Source organism: Chlamydotis macqueenii, chromosome 23 (genome assembly GCF_036417535.1).
Source record: "Chlamydotis macqueenii isolate bChlMac1 chromosome 23, bChlMac1.mat, whole genome shotgun sequence".
Lineage (NCBI taxonomy): Eukaryota > Metazoa > Chordata > Aves > Otidiformes > Otididae > Chlamydotis > Chlamydotis macqueenii.
In genome coordinates this window covers 5785119-5800914 of record NC_141578.1, presented here as the reverse complement: position 1 = coordinate 5800914, position 15796 = coordinate 5785119, and positions in this window count along the sequence as shown.

Genomic DNA, 15796 nt, shown 5'->3' with positions numbered 1-15796 from the left:
ATCTACATTTTTATGAGCTTGGTTGTAGTATAATTCCCACCTACTGGGACAATTCCTGAGCTGTTTGTTCAATATTTATCTAGTTCTGAGTCAGACAAAGCTCCCAGATCTCCAGGCGACACAAATCGCCATGGATCCCGCAACTCGGCGAGGCGACCGGTCTCAGCTGAGGCCGGGATTCCACCTTATCTGCGCACCAGTTAGGTGACACCAGTTGTATTATATGTGTGTCCTAATGTTAGAATAGGATTTAGCCCCCGCTTTTGTGAAGCCAAGGAACTAAAGTGACTAGCCCTCTGGGTCCGGCTGCTGCAGAGGCAGACCCGGCGCGTGCTACAGCCCATGCGGGGAACCGACCCCTGTCACCGTCCTCTCTGACCGGCTGGGAACTGCAGCACAAATGGCAGTGAAAGCTTCAAATTGCTCAACTAGAGTGTCTCATGAAGGTGTTTGGTGTGTGACCGAAGCAAACGCTCCCCCGCCAGCGTACATGGGGCTGAGCTGGGGCTGCAGTAGAGGAAAAGCCCCGACGGACGCATTAGCGCTCACAAAACGTCTCTCCAGGTATTTCTGGTACATGCCAAGTGCCCTTCAGTTTTGTTTCAACCTTTTAAATTCATACTCTCACATTTCCTGAATGGCTTAAGGTGGTTTTGTATAATCGCAGTAACAGAAAAGCCTCTGACCGGCAGCCATCAACCAGGTACCGAACTGAGAGTCCCGGGTGCCTCGTCCCAGACCCAGGGCTCCACTGCACGCGGGAGAATTTTAGCCTGGTTTCCAACACAGAAATAATGAGAAACAGCCATTAGAGATCAGTGTTTTCCCTATGCAGGTAATTTTTGATGTGGTAATAATCTATTTCCTAACAAAAGTAAGATAGGGAATAGAGAACTGGGGAATAAAATGTCCCATAAAGCGTGAGCGGATCTCCTCGGAGCATCCCAAGGCAGCTGTGGGTCTCACCCTGCGCAGCTGCGCATGGCTCTCGCGCACAAACCCCGGTGCTGTCTATTCTGTGTTGGTTCCAGGGCTGTTTAACCGCGACAGCTAAAAGGACAGAGCCCCACGGCACGGGTGAAGAGCCAGCGTTGCGGGAAGGGTGATCTGGTTCCAAACGCGACTTCTTAAAGATGATGGGCACTTTTGTAAATCTCTTCCCGTTTATCTGCGAAACTCCTGCGGATCAGGACCTATGAATTATTAGTATAATGAGATCAGGCATACATTTATGCTGCGTGATCTTAAATTGTTTTAAATTCTGAAGATGAGATGGGGTCAAGCGCGAAAGGGCGGCGTGGCGGAGTGCCGGTGGCAGGCTGCGTGAGTGACTTCTCTTCCTATTAACGTTGTCACATCCCTGTCGGGTGCGTTTCCCATTTCCCTCTCTCCCTGGGAGTTGGCCGGGAAACTTAATCTCCAAAATTGGCAAGGAGGAAGAGATTGTGAGCGTTCGGACTGTAGGAGGAAGGGAGGTGGTGGTAGGGAGAAAGGATAGAGGGCAACAGGAGATGGAAAAAGAAAAGGAAAAAAGAATTAGAAGGAGTGGTGTGGTGAAGGAGGTGTTGCTGTCCCTGCTGCATGGAGTGAGCGCAAACGCTTTGGGCATTTCCTCCAGTAAAGATTTTTGTAACCTCTGAATATTGACAGAGCGCGTGCATCCTCACCACCCCTCCCACTCTTCTGATTTTTCTTCCTGGAGAAGCGGAGATGAAACCCCCTGAGGAGAGCTCTCAACTGAAGAGACACAAGAGCATCAATTTTTCTCTCATCAAACAGAACCGTTTGGAGGCCTGTGCCACGCCGTTCCCCGAAGGTCGTCCTCTGCGTGGCGGGATGGAGCACGGCCACGTGTGAGGTGTTCCACATCCTGCAGCTGTCTCCAAAACTGCTTCGCCAAAGAAATAAATGTGCAGAGAGGGGGGAAAAAATAATGAACCAAACATCCCGAGGCTGCTGGCTTTTGCTGAGCTCTCCGTTGAGATGGCTCCCGGCAAAGCTGAGATGCCCTGGGTCCTGCTCCTGCAGCTGCAGGAACGGCGGGATCTGCTTGACAACACGGGTGGGAAGGGGGACGATGAGAAGGCTGCTGGGTCCTGGTCGTGTGGCTGGGACCAAGTACAAGAGCGTGAGGGGGCTTTGGGCGCTGCCGGTTCCGTGCTTGTGTGTCGGAGTGGAGTGCAAGGGGCTTGCTATTTTACCAAACAGCTGGGACTAGAGGGAGGCGGTGTCACTTCAAAATACTGTTTGTTTGGGGTTTTTTTTAACTCAATAAAAGGGATTTCACATTAGCTGAGGGGATAATGTTGGAGGGAGTTGGGTGGGTTTTTGCAAAAAGATCTGCCAATTTGCAATCGATAGACCATCCTCTTTTTAAATACGTGAATGCATACATGAGCAGCTTTCTGGATACAAAACTTTCTCTGGAAATATCTTTAGTTATTTTCCTAAACCCCTTTTTAAAAAACAAATAAAAACAAACCAGGAGATAGAATTCAAAAGAAGGGGAAAAAGTAGCAACAGAGGCTCTGAGACGGTGGCTGTAACCTCCTGTAAAAGGGAGCAGCTACAGCCGGCTCTTGCTGCTGCTATTTTACGTACCGAACGTTAGCAACTTTCAACAGCATTTTGTTTCTTTGCAGTAGCGTGATGATTTCCCATCCTATCGCTTTGGTCTGGGCAAGCCTGGGAGATAAGTGTGAGAACTACATGTGCTTCAATTTTCTTGTCCTCTGTTCTTTAAAGTTACTCACCTTGAACCCGAGCGCTTCTCCAGTTCCCCAATTAAATATGCATACTGTGGCGTTCTCGGATGGATGCGTAAGGGGAGCGACAAGGAGGGGAAGCATTTTAAGATGAATTATAGATCAGGATTTTGATAAAAACAACAATTGCTGCGTGCTGTCTAGGCACAGGACTGCATCCTGCTGTGGCCGGTGCGGGGTTGGAGAAGACAACCTCATGCTTGACAGGGAGCCGTTCGCTGCCTGGCAAATCCGTCTTTCCCGAGAGTCCGCATCCTAAATCAGAGCAACCCCAAAGAAAAATGGGAAAGGCTTCAAATATAACAGCCTCTGGGATATTTTGGTAAACGGTCATGATGTAAAATTGTGTGGAGATGGATTGGTGAAGGGATAGACAGTTATAAAGTTAAAGAAATGATGTCTCTGGAACTAATTCTGAATTAATGACACTTGTAGATCTTTACTGCTTTTCATCTGAGGAGCTCAAGCTGACGTACCGACATTTATTAATTAGAGTTCATTTTACAAGAGAAAGAGCTGAGGATGAGAATGGAGAAGTCACTCTCGGCCCATCATCAGTCAGATGTCACGGACAGAGGCAGCCATAAAAAACAGGATGTGCTTGAAGCCTGTGGTGATGCTGAACAGAGAGACGGGAGAAATAAATTCTGCACAGAGTTGGAAGCAATGCTCGGGTCAGGTAAGATTTATTTTGCTCAGAGCTGAAGTCGATGAGGCTCTTTGTGAGGGAGGAAGGAGGTAACAAATCTGCGCCGTGAAGAAAAGCCCAACGTGGAAACGCGTTTGAGGTGTGACCGCGTTGGTGAATTAACCGCAGTGCGTGCGCTCTGTAGGTACGCCGTGCTCTGTTTGTTATCCAAATATCTCATACAGACTGTACTCGAGAGATAACAGCCTCTAATCTTGCCTTTCTTCACATTTATTTGGATCTGCTTCTGGGTTTAATTAAAACCAAAACATTTTAAGCTAAATGAACAGCATCGAGACATGATGAAGATGAGAACGTGAGAGCCGAGGAAGGCAGGGGCAGGGAGGAGTGCTCTGCACAGCTCCTGGCTGTGCTTCCCTTTGCTTTGAGCAGCCACCAGGTAAAATTAATTATTAACAACAGAGGCTGTACAGACTAATTTCTGTGCCGGGACCAGACTGGATCCTTTCTTGATCAAGTTTAACAGGAAAGGGCTTGAATTGAGGTTCCTGAACTGAAGAGACAGGACATTAATCTCAACTGTTACACAAGTCAGGAACAAAGTCCATTTTTTTAGTGATGAAATAGCTTGTCTGCTAGAAGAGACCCTCCCAGATTGATACACTGCCCACAACTGAATGTCTGCATGGAATTAATAAAATTATATTAGGGGAAAAAAATTGCAGATTGGCCAAAACTGCATTATCCTTGCTTTACCACAGAGGAACCTTTTCCTGGTGGAGACTGTCACCTGCCAGCCCTGCTGAAGTCCCAAATAAGCTAAATCAGGTAAAAGTTAGGGATCACCATTCCCCACATTTCAGTGCTCAGTTCACTCTTGCTTCCCTGAAGAGTGTTATTTGGTAAAACCAACCACCTGCCTTCTTCAAATGGGACAACTACTTGATGGTATGGGAAGGATCAAACAGCAAGCTTGATTTTAAAATAAAAAGTTAAAAAAAATTGAGTAGCCTTTAATGTAGTTAACAGATTCTGTCCTCTTCTGCACTAATGACTCTGATCTCCGTTACCTACTGACTCCTGATGTCTTCCCTGGCAAACTGGGGCAGCGTTCAGCCAGGTGCCAAGCTTCAAAATTAAAATGCAACCGAATGAAAGTGAAGTATTAGTTTCCCTTCTCACATCCAGCCCCAGTCTGCCTTTGAAGAAAGTGAGCCGTATAAAAAATGGATGAAAAGGTTCCGTGGGAAATTGCAGCACTTGCCTACTGCGGAGTTTGATATTTGGGGACAGACTGACGAAAGTGCTCGGGCACCTGGAGGGCTTGGCACCTAACGAGCTTTAGGTGCCCACCTAATGAAGGTGAAAGTGATCAGTCTCTGTTACTCCAGCCCTTTGTCTTCTGTCTCAGAACAAACCCGAAGATCAGATGGAAGCCTGAGAGCTCGTTTTCAAGTGTGAGTTAATTGTGACTCTGTGTTCCGGCAGCAGATGGAGAGTCCTTGGGCATCCGGAGCCTGGCTCCAGGGACACGGGTGCTGCGGGGCTGGGTGACCGGCCACGGCCCTGCCTGCTGAGGAGGGGCTCTGAGGACCACGCAGAGCCATCAGGATGTACGTTAACAGGTACACTTTTTGGCTTAAAAATCCATCTTGTCAGCTGCTCTAGCCCAGTCAAGCGTTAGCACGTGTTTATTTTCAGGACTGCCTTGTACGATGGTCTGGGAGCACAAACTGGAGAATACTTGGGTTTGGTTTTTTTTCGCTACTGCTCTGTAATGACCAGCTGTGCTCTATTCCTGCAGGCTGGTGTCACTTTAGCAAAGAGGAATGGGATGAAAGGATAAGAGCAGAGGCGAGTGGAAATAGGTTGGTTTTCATATCAAACAAACAAGAAAAAAAAAAAGAAAACAAACAAAAAAACCTTCAGCCCTAGCAGAGCCCTGAGCACTTGTGGCACAGCGGGGGCAGCCGTGCGGAGCCCACTTGTGCCAAGAGGCGAGCGGAGCCACGCTGGGCGGTTCCCAGGCAGCTCGGTAGCCCAGCACCAAAGCAGAGCAGCCCACGCTCGGCCGGTTCCAGGTGGCCACTCCAAAAATCCCCACGGCCGGCTCCGTCCTCCCCAGCTGCCTCCCAGATCCGCACGGACGCGGGCGCTGGCAGACAGGAGCTCCCGCGCCGGTTTGTACAAACCATTGCAAGGAGGCAGAGCAACCGGCATCTGTCGCTGCAGTTGGCGGCGGAAGATTGCTCGGTTCTTTCAGCCAAGGTTGCCTCCTGTGCGGGTTGTGTTAAACAGCACTTCTTGTTCCAAAATATGTGAGCTGGATCCCTTATTCCAGGCTGCAGCCAGAGCGTCTGAGCTGCGGGACGGGAGTGCTGCGAGTAGCACCTTGCTTCGCAGCCGGCTTTGCTGCCGTGGGCTGGCAGCCAGGTCCTGGGAAGATCCCACACCCCCTTTTTGGAAACCTGAGCGGTGCCAGCCTTCGCAGCTTGATTTTCCAAGAGGATGAAGCCTTGCTTCTGCTGTGTGCTTCAACAAGGACTCGGAAAAATAGTCCTTCCCCTTCAGAGAGGGGCTACACGAGGGTCACTCACCCTACGAGGTTTAAAAGGGGATTCAGTTATCTGTCCTCCTCTGACCTTAACATCTGAAGCAGCAGAGAATGCCTCCCTCCGAGCATCTGGGAATAAAACCGCATCAGTCTTCCTCCTGCCAGGTCCTCTGCCGTGCCCTTTTTATTGTCTGAGATCTTGTTCAAATCCTGGCTCTTTCACATACGATCAGCTTCTGCTTTGCTGGAGTCAGGCAGAAGTAAAAACAAACAGTCCTCTGTTCCCTGGTCCAGCTGGTTAACACACAGTCCCCTGGCCTTTTTCCCTGCGGAGGCTTCCAGCCCTTCCCCTCCCGTTCCCGACCCCTTCAGCAGCGAGCGCCCAGGCTGCGCCGCGGGGATGCTCGCCCATCGCCTCCCTCCTCTTGCGTGAGGGCCGGACCCAGCCAACGCAGACAGTGCTGAGCAGGGCGGCGATGTGGCCGGACCCCGCGGGGACACGGTCACCCCTTGGCAGGGGCTCTGCAGGGCTCGGAGGGAGCCGGTGCTCTCCCGCGCATGGGGAACGTGCCCCAGGACCGCGCTGGCGGGAGCAGGGCCGCGGCAGCTGGGACCGTGGTGGTTCCAGCACATGGATGTTTGTTTGCTAGAGCAGGAGCATCCCCCTGTACTCAGAGTATGGGTCTCCCTGTGCTAAACCTACCTGTGGGACAAACTGACGTGCTGTGGGCCACCTTCCTTCGCCCCCCCCGCAGCCAGGGCCAGGGGAAACGCTCCTGCGGCGCTGCGTCCAGCGAGCCGACGGGCAGCCTCCATCGCTGACCTTTGTGTTTGGCTGAAAAGTGTGTCCAAGCTACCCACATGCCCAGGGGCTTCACTGGGGCTTTTCCCAGCTCTTGGGACGTTACACGAATTGATTAACGGCTGTAACTAATCTACGGCTGCTTAGGCGCATCGTGGTTGCTGCTGCGCGGCGAGGCGCGGCTCTCCAGATCCCGCGGCAGGAGGGGAAGCCCAACGCAGACCTCACTGATCCCGGATGGAGAGACGGAGCTCGTCCCGCGCGGAGGGTGAGAGGAGATGGACGTGCCGTTCGGCTTTCATCCCATCCCCAGCCTGCCCCTGGGTGGAAATGGAGAACATGGAGTTTGCAGGAAAAAAAACCAACTTATACGTCTGTGTCGTTCTTTGTCCTGCGAGATCCCAACCAATTTTTGGACCTATTCTGACAATGCAGTCATCTCTGCCGTGAAATGTTATGAAACAACAATACTTTACAAAAATTCAGAGAGAAAAAACCACCCACATTTTCTTCTGACAGTAATTGGAACTTTGTGGAGGAAAATCTTTAGGTGATCTAAAAGCTTACAGGAGTCCAGCTAACAACTCGCAAACAGCACCAGGAAACGCTGTGGTCAGGGTTTGATTTAATGCATGATATTTTATTTTAATGGGAAATCTCTTGGACCTCTGCTCCTGTCATATACCTCAGACTGTCAGTAGTAAGTCTTTAGCTTAATTTTACAGAACTAGAGAAACCCCAGTAACGTAAAGCTGCTGTGGCGTGCGGGGAGGTTTGCTCGCGCGCTCAGGCTGCTCTCGGGAATGATTGATGGTGTTTCAGTGCTGGCACCTTCCTTCTCTGCTGCCAAAAGCATACTGTATTTTCTAGGCTACTTTCCATTCTCTCTATTAGCATACAGAAGGTGAGAGATCATGCTTAAACAAGTTTGTTTAGCTTTTAGTAACATTTTTTAATGTCTCCAAAAATGACACCACCGCGGTTGGCTCAGCGATGCCGTTCAGGCTTTGATTTAAACGTCTCTCTGTTTGTTCGGTGTCAGGTTAGATCACCAGTAGTGTGTGCGCACGGCTTACCATCTCCGTCGCCGGGAAGATGCATGCACCGGGAGCCGTGTTAGCCAGAAACGCTGACAGAAAGGAGCTTTGCAGTCTGCGGGTCCTGTGTATGGCGATGTGTTTGCTAAAACTCACCTTCCGTGTGCTTTGCCCCATTTGGGGATGGTTTTACCTGGTCTGGGATCCCCGATGGGACTGGGGCACCTTGCTGGTGGGAAAATGCAGGGTTCTCTGCTAACTCAGAAGGAAGGCTACAGACACTCCAGCAATTTCAGCCTTCCCTTTGTCACAGATTTAAGGGATAAAAGGTGGAAGCTGACAGACATCAGGAATTTTGTGTGCGCATTACCGGTATGGCGATTCAGCCCGCACACCCCCGTGCCATGCTGTTACCCCATCCCTGCGTGGCCCTGATGACTTCTCCTCCAGTTTGCTCCTCACCCAGCTCAGCGTTCCTCGCTGCTCAGTCCTGCTGCAGACATTTATATCTAAGAAATATAAATGACTTGATTTTGATGCTATAGGTGTTCCCTATAGAAATCCCCTGCTCGGGCAATTAGCAGGACTGAATTTCATATTACTTAACATCTACACTCCTAGAAGGCAGGCGATTCCCGCATCTCCATCTATTTTTGCTGGGATTATTGCTTAAAGGTGGCTTAGCTACTAAGCCACTGCTGCGAAAGCTCCATTAACTTCTTTACTTGTTGTACACACGAGCTGGAAGGATTTCAGTACCGCAGGTCGAATAAAGAAACCTGATACCCGTTCTTCAGGCAATTAAACTTTGTAAAGTAAACTGTGTATTTCATTAAGGAAATGGATCCGGCAGCACTGGGAATACCATTTATGAATATTTCCTTGTAATGGAAAAGTGAGCATGTTGACAGGATAAATTATTAGCTATATTTACAAACAGCTGTTAAAAAGCCTATGTGTACGTCCCAGCTGCATTTTTTCCCCTTTTTTATGCAAGGTTTATAGCAGGTATACTTTGAAAAGCCAGCTTGATTGGCTTTCTTGCAAAGAGAGGTGAGCTTGATTAATTTATTCCTACTCCGCAAGACTGCAGCCACGACTGGGGAGCCGTCTGTCTGTCTGCAGTTTATTCATGGAACAAACCCAAGAGCAGACAACCGGTGCAGAGCCTCCGCGGTGTTTAATTACAGCCATTGTGCACATCTGATACTGGGATCGATAATCGAGTCTTTCCCCAGTCACGCTTATTTCTCCTGGAACTCTTCTTCACTGTGGGCTGTGTGAGAAGAGAACCAAGGTCGTCGGTGGGAGTTTGACACCAGGGAGAGGGTTCGGATCTCAGTGAGGTGTAGAGGGTCTGGCATGGTTCGCCGGCTGATATTCCAGGTTTGCAGGGACAGATAGAAAAGAAGGATTAAGACCAACATGTTACCACTTGAGGTATTGTGAGTGCTACTGCTAAACATGTCGGCTCGGAATTCATAGGAAATGTGAATCCCGTGGCATTAGACAGATTACACATACAGAATATGCAATGAGATTATCGCCAAGAGGCTCAGATTTTTCTCCTGTCTGCGTCCCCTCCTGCTGTCACTTCCTCAGCTCAATCTTTTGCAGGTACAACAGCTCTCGGCTGGAGAGGCACAGCCGGGACCTCGTGCTGCACCCAGAGCGCTTCGGGACCACGGCGTACGTGTCGCTGCAGCAGGGAACGCTTGACCTGAAAAACCTGCGCCTGCCTCCCGCGGTGAGATTCCCCCGCATCCCCAGCCAGCCTCGAGCAGAGCCTCTTTTTTCCCGTTGACTAGACGCCATGTGGAAAGTTCCTTGTGTTGTTTCCATCTGACTGCAGCAGCATCTGCTGCTGCTGCTAAAGCTGCTAAAAGAACTGGGAAGGGATCAGCCGCAGCCTGGGCATCAGCCGTCCGGTGGGTCCCGGCGAGCGGCAGTGCTCTGGAGCCATCGTCACCCGCCTCAGTTTTGACCCTAACTGTAATGTGCTCGGGTCCATCTCTATTTTCTGAGGCAGTGTAGCATCTTCTGCAGACAACAGAATGCCTGTGCTTGACCATCAGCACACGCTTCAGTGTCTTTTCTCTTTGGGTGTCCGCCACTGCATTGGAGTTCCCTTCCCATCCCTTTAAATCTCTCCTAGCAATTTTTATCTCTGCCCCAGAGCCAGTTTCTCCAAGGAGGAGACCATGGAGCTGGAAGTTGGTGGAGAAATGCATCACTTGGGGCTTTAGAGCTGCAGAGAACTGCTTGGAACAAGCGCCATGTTTTAATGGTGTATTTGTTGAGGTCAGTTTTCACGTTTTCTGAATTTCTCCAATTTCCTTCCCCTGGCTCCAGCAGTTATCCGTTTCCATACGGGCTTGCAGGAAGAACATTGTTCCTGTAGCACAGGAGATGAAAATGTACCATAAGCTGTGCGAATTCTCTGTATTTACATCCATAGTTTTTACAAATGTATTTAAATGAGTAGGCCTCGCCTGGAACCAGCTCTGTTTTCGTGTGTCATGATTCCCTCTGAGTGTTTTGGGTTTCTGTAAGCTAAATCCATGAAAAAAAGACAGTATTTTTAAAAGAAGATTTTGAAGTTAATTAAAGAAATTGAAGTATGTACTTTAAAGAAGTTAGAGTTGGCATAGCCTCCGCGTGCAATGCCCCTGGTTTCAGAGCAGGTCTAGCAGAAGGACACGCTCGCTCTCTGGGGTGCTTAGGTTGATGAGAATCCTATTTGTAAGGAAAATTGACTTTGGAAATGGTTGAGAGCAAGCTGCTGCAAGTCTCTGCTAAGTGATTGATTTGGTCCAAAGGTTCATCAGATCATTGCTTCCAATAATAGAATTCTGCTTATTTATTTTATATATGATCAATATGATAAATATTACGGAAGCGTGGCAGTGCCAACTAGATTATTTCTGGCTGTAGCGGAGTGGCGAGGGGCACGCTCCGGCTTACGCCGTGTGCCTCGTGAAGCAGAAAAGCAATTCGGTCAGACTAAAGGCTACAGACGAGGCTGTATGTTCTCGGCAATAAATGCAAATGGTTTGAATTAATTTCACTGGTAAGAGAAGAAGAGAAAAAAATTAAAGCTAAAGATGTTGCAGATCAAGGAATTCAACTTTAAACAGACGCAAAATTAACATAAAAGAAAACAAGGCAATAAAGAGGGGGAAAAATAGATTCCGCTAAAATAATCTGTTTTAATGAATAGACCATCATCTATTTCTGAAGTACCTCTCTGTGGTAGCGGTTTTTCCTTTTTTTTTTTTTCTAAAGCATGTACAATAGCAGTATGGCCTAGCTGCAGTCAGTCTGCTGCGAACAGCTTGTATGTACTTGGATGTTCACTGGCCCATGAGAGCACATCGTCCTCCCTCACCGTCAAAGGCTTCCTTTTCCAGTGCCTTTATTAGGTAACAAATGGTTCCCCTTTCTTTTCTTTTCCAGTGTTAAGCACATTCAGGTTTTCTGCCTCTGTTTCATTATTTTTGTTTAGATTTGTTAATGACTTGTGTTTCTTTATGGCTTGCCAGGGACGCTGTTGTAGTCTCTTCTGCTTCTCGCTAAGCGATACCTTGCAATGAAATACAGCCCAGAGCTTACCAAGGCGGAATACAGACCCAGCTGGGATTCTTCCGTGGAACGCTCACTGCAGCACGTTGGGGTAATTCTTCTAAAGCCTCTTTAACCAAAAGTAAATTCATTCTTGTTCACAGCAAGTGCCATAACTACTAAACGGGTACGCAGTATCGCACGCGTGGTGTCCAATGCCGCAGAAGGAATAAATGATAAAATAATCTCGGATAGTCTGCCCAAATCTCTTCTTATTGAAATTTAGTTTGAATTACTTCTGGGCTAAGGAATTCTGCAAAGGAGTTCTGTTCTTCTCTGCATCCTGGGAGGCGAGAGAGGGAAGGGTCATGCTCTCGTGGAAGAGCTGCCGGTGCCGCCTGTGAGGGGAGCGAGGGCTCTGGACCGGCACCTGGATGGCAGACACGAGGTGAGGGCTCTGCTTGCGCGGAAGTTACCTCGTCAGACAGAGGAATGGGCTCTAAGACTTGTTTTTGGAGTCACCGTGAGTAACTTGAAATGATTCAAGCCCTGAAAATGCCATGGGCGGTGGGGGCCTGAGGATGCTGTGGGGCCAGCGGTGCTGAGGAGCTCAGAGGTGTTGATCAGACATTGGCAAAGCCGCGTGTTTGGTTTCTCCTTGCCCCTTTTTTCCCCTCTCCCCGAGTTAATCCTCTGGCCCAGGCAACATCAGAAATCATGGAAGAGAAAAATACGAGCATTCATAATTAGAAACAGCCTTTTCCTTTTGTCTGGCTGGGTATATTTAACTGGTCCCATATTTGCCAAGGAAAACTTTCTCATTTCAACCTTCCACTTATCCAAACAGAGAAGAGCTGGAAGTAGGTCTTGGCACAGCCATGGAGAGAGATTTGAGTTGGGAAAAATAATACACTTGATCTCCTTTTTTTTTTTTTTTTTTATCTAGTCCATTTATAGCATTTTGAAATGGTGGGTTGCTTTGCTGAAAGAGGTGGGTGCACAGCTTGCAGACCACACGGTATCGTTTCAGGTGTCAGTCATGGAGTAGCACAGGGCTTTGGATGGGCGTTGGAACCTTTTTTATTCCCTCGTCCTTCATCGCAGATCCCAGGCAGCAAGGGTAGGCTGCCCACACGGCTGGCACCGGGGAGGTGCCATTGCTGCTGCTTTGAGTGGCCTTTTGGGAGAAAAAAATGGTGCTTTGGGGCCTTCTCTAGCCGAGAAGGAAACTGCTTAAAACCAGACTGGCTTGCTAAGACACCAGCAGCTCAGCAGAGACAGCCCAGGAGAGCTCTCAGGGCTCTCATTGGGGGAAACCCCGTGTTTTCTCCCGGTCCTGGTGTAAGCTGAAGTGGAATTCCTCGGTTTATGGTCGTGGCTTTGATCCCAGCGTGAGCTAGGACTGTCCACGCTGGAGCGGAGCGCTGGGGCTCAGCATCTGAACCGGTTCCTCCAGACCCCGCCGAGGGCGGCCGGCTGTGGGCTGCCGTCGCTGCCAGCTCCCTTAATTACAGCGATGCAAATGGGCTGCGCGGGAGAAGGTGCCAGCCAAAGTAAAAGAAGCTCATGAAAGGGAGCACAGACAAGGAAGGGAGAAATTATTCACATAGCCCTAAAGTTTACTTCTAAGAGGCCTTTTTTTTTCCAATTTCATATATTTTCCTTGATCATTTGAGAGAAAAGATCCGTCCATAGACAGATCTCCAAAGAGATTATTTTTTTTTTTCGGCATTGCTATTGCTTTAATCCATGCTCTCTTCAGACAGGGAATGTTTAATTGGTGCACTGGTGAAATAAAATGTTTAAATAGATTGAATGGCAGACTTTTTCCCTCTGTTGTGACATTAATCCCCCAATATTCCTGGGCGTCTTGCTGGGTATTGAGGCAGAGAAAGGAACCAGAGGAGGTCCCTCTCTATACATCTGCCTGTGATGTGAAAGCTCCCTGGATACACTTATCAAACGTGATCCAATGCATCAATTAAACCGAAGACCTTCCTGCAATAATCATTCACACACATGGAATCACTCCGTGCGATCCATCTTTTCCGGCTCTCTGCAGAGGAGGCGCGGCGGGGGAAGGCGGGAGAGGGGACCCCCGGCTCGCCCGCGGCCTGGTCCCGGAGCGCGGCTCCCTGGGGGTGCGAAGCCGCGTGGTCCTCGCACGGCCCTGCCCGATGCGCGCGCACACCGAGCGCGCTGGGAGGAGGTTCTGGAGAAACAGATTGGACAACGAGGTGTCCTGCTAAATTAGGAGGTAAATTAAGAGGTTGGTGCGCTTGAAGTCTGCTTTTTGTTTTCTTTGTCACTCTGTATTCTTCATGATTATATCAAAATTGATAATAAGAGTGTTTGAAATGAACCTGCGCCCCTTCTGCCCTTCTCTGACCTCGGCTGAACTCCCAGAAGAGGAAGGAGTTTCTACAAACTTCTGAGTTTGCATTTGACTACGAGCATCTCCCTCCCCTCCCTTTCCTGAAAAAAAAACTCCAAAGAGATCCTGAAAAGAGCATGAAATGATAAGCAGAATTCAGGCTCCGTGCTCCTCGTTCGCTTACAAAACGCTTTGCAGAATTCGCAGCAGCAGATTAACACTCAGACCCACAAATCAAAGGATTTCCAGCTCCACCCCCCTCCCACCCATTAGGCAGGGAAAAAATCTCGATCTCCTCAGACAAGAGGGAAAAAAAGAGATGAAATTAGGGTTTAAAATAATTTAGTTTTGCATTTAATTTAGTTTTGCATTGTCAGTAATACACATTGCCTATAGAAAAATTAAAAGGATTATTGTAAAATGAAAGGCAGAGCCACAGCCTATCTGACAATATGCTCCATATTTTACGTTCATTAGGACAGAGAGCCTGAAATACTCATTTCGTTATGATGGAGGAACTAAAGATTTCCAATGAACACGCTGCACTGAGTGTGCTGGGGAGATTTATTGCTCAAGCAGCTTGTTAATCACAGCGACCACCTCTCAGGCTTCGCAAGGCGCGTAGCTGAGTTGTAAGGACGCTTCTCCCCCAGTCACCTCCTCAGCGTACTGGGGAAATGGGAACCCTGCAGATGAACTTCGGTGGGTCCTGAGGAAGCTCAGGTGCAGATATTGAGGCAGAGATTTTGGCAAACCACTGTTAAAACCACCCTCTCCTTGGATATCCATCTCATAAACCCTGGACGTTGGTGTCGCAATGGGCGCTGCTGCGATGTCCGAGGATTTTGGCAGCTCCTCTCCAAGCCGTGGGTGTCAGCGATGCCGAAAGCTGCCCAGAGGGCTCACCAGCAACAGCCTGGGGTGGAGGTGGTGGGAAACGGGAGCACGCTTGTCACCAGCATCTTGGAATAACGGTGGATAACGCGCCTGGGTCTGTGCGTGTCTGCTGTTCAGAGCAATAAAGAGTTTTTCCCTGTTGCTAGAACAAACACAGACTGGATATCTTCGATGGCTGCCTCAAGCACGGTGGGCTTGTTAGTAACTGCGTTATTAGTAAATAATTAATAATGTAGACAAACCAGTGATGGGAAAACCCACGGTCTTTCTTGCTGCATCTGCTGCAGCCGGTGAAGACGGCCAGGCGTGGCTGGTGCTGGTGTGCAGCTCGGAAGTGACCCCATGAGCAGGGAAACGTCCCTTCCTCACTGGGAAATGTGCCGCCGATCGATGGCGAAGCAGGCGCGCTCATGTCAGAACAGGATTTGGCCCTCAGGAAATCATTAAGCTGTAAATTCTCAACGTGACAGGCCGGAGTAGCGCTGGTCTTCCGTTTCATGTCAAAGGCTGTGCGGAGACTCCTTCGTTAGAGGGTCGATAATTGACTCCATGGGCTGTAATCGCTCACCCCGCTCCATCGCAGTCCGGGGGTGGAGGTGCAGCCCAGCCCCGCGAGGCTCCGGCCAAGCAGCTCCTGGCCTGAAGAGCGGCTGCGGCAGCTGGAGGGGCCGCTCTGGGGGCTGTGGCGGCACAGCTGGATCGGGGGTTGGCAGCCGGGACAGGTAACGGTTCCCAAAGCAGGAGTTCCTCATCCCATGGCTCATCTCTGGCGAAGGGTGCTGCTCCCTGTTCCTGGGCACCCGCCACTCCCAGCGTCTGTCCTGATGCCTCTGCCCAGCTCTGCGCCATGGCCATGGGCTTGCAAATCACTGTGGAGGTGCTGCTGAAAACAGTTCCTTCAGAGTCAGACCCGAGTGCCATGAAGAGCTGACAGCCTTGTCAGATGGCCTTTTTTTGGGCCGATTTGCTGTGCATATGACTGAGATGGAAATCCTCTCCCTGCTTCTGGCAGTGTGTTCGAAGGGAGGCGTGCAGCCCCAGCAGCGTGCCGCACAAGGATGCAGCAGAAGATTTATTTAAAACAGGAGATGGGAGCTGCACCGTGTGTAGACCTTGAGTGGTTGCACTACGGGGCCAAGGGAAGGGCTAGGAAAAGG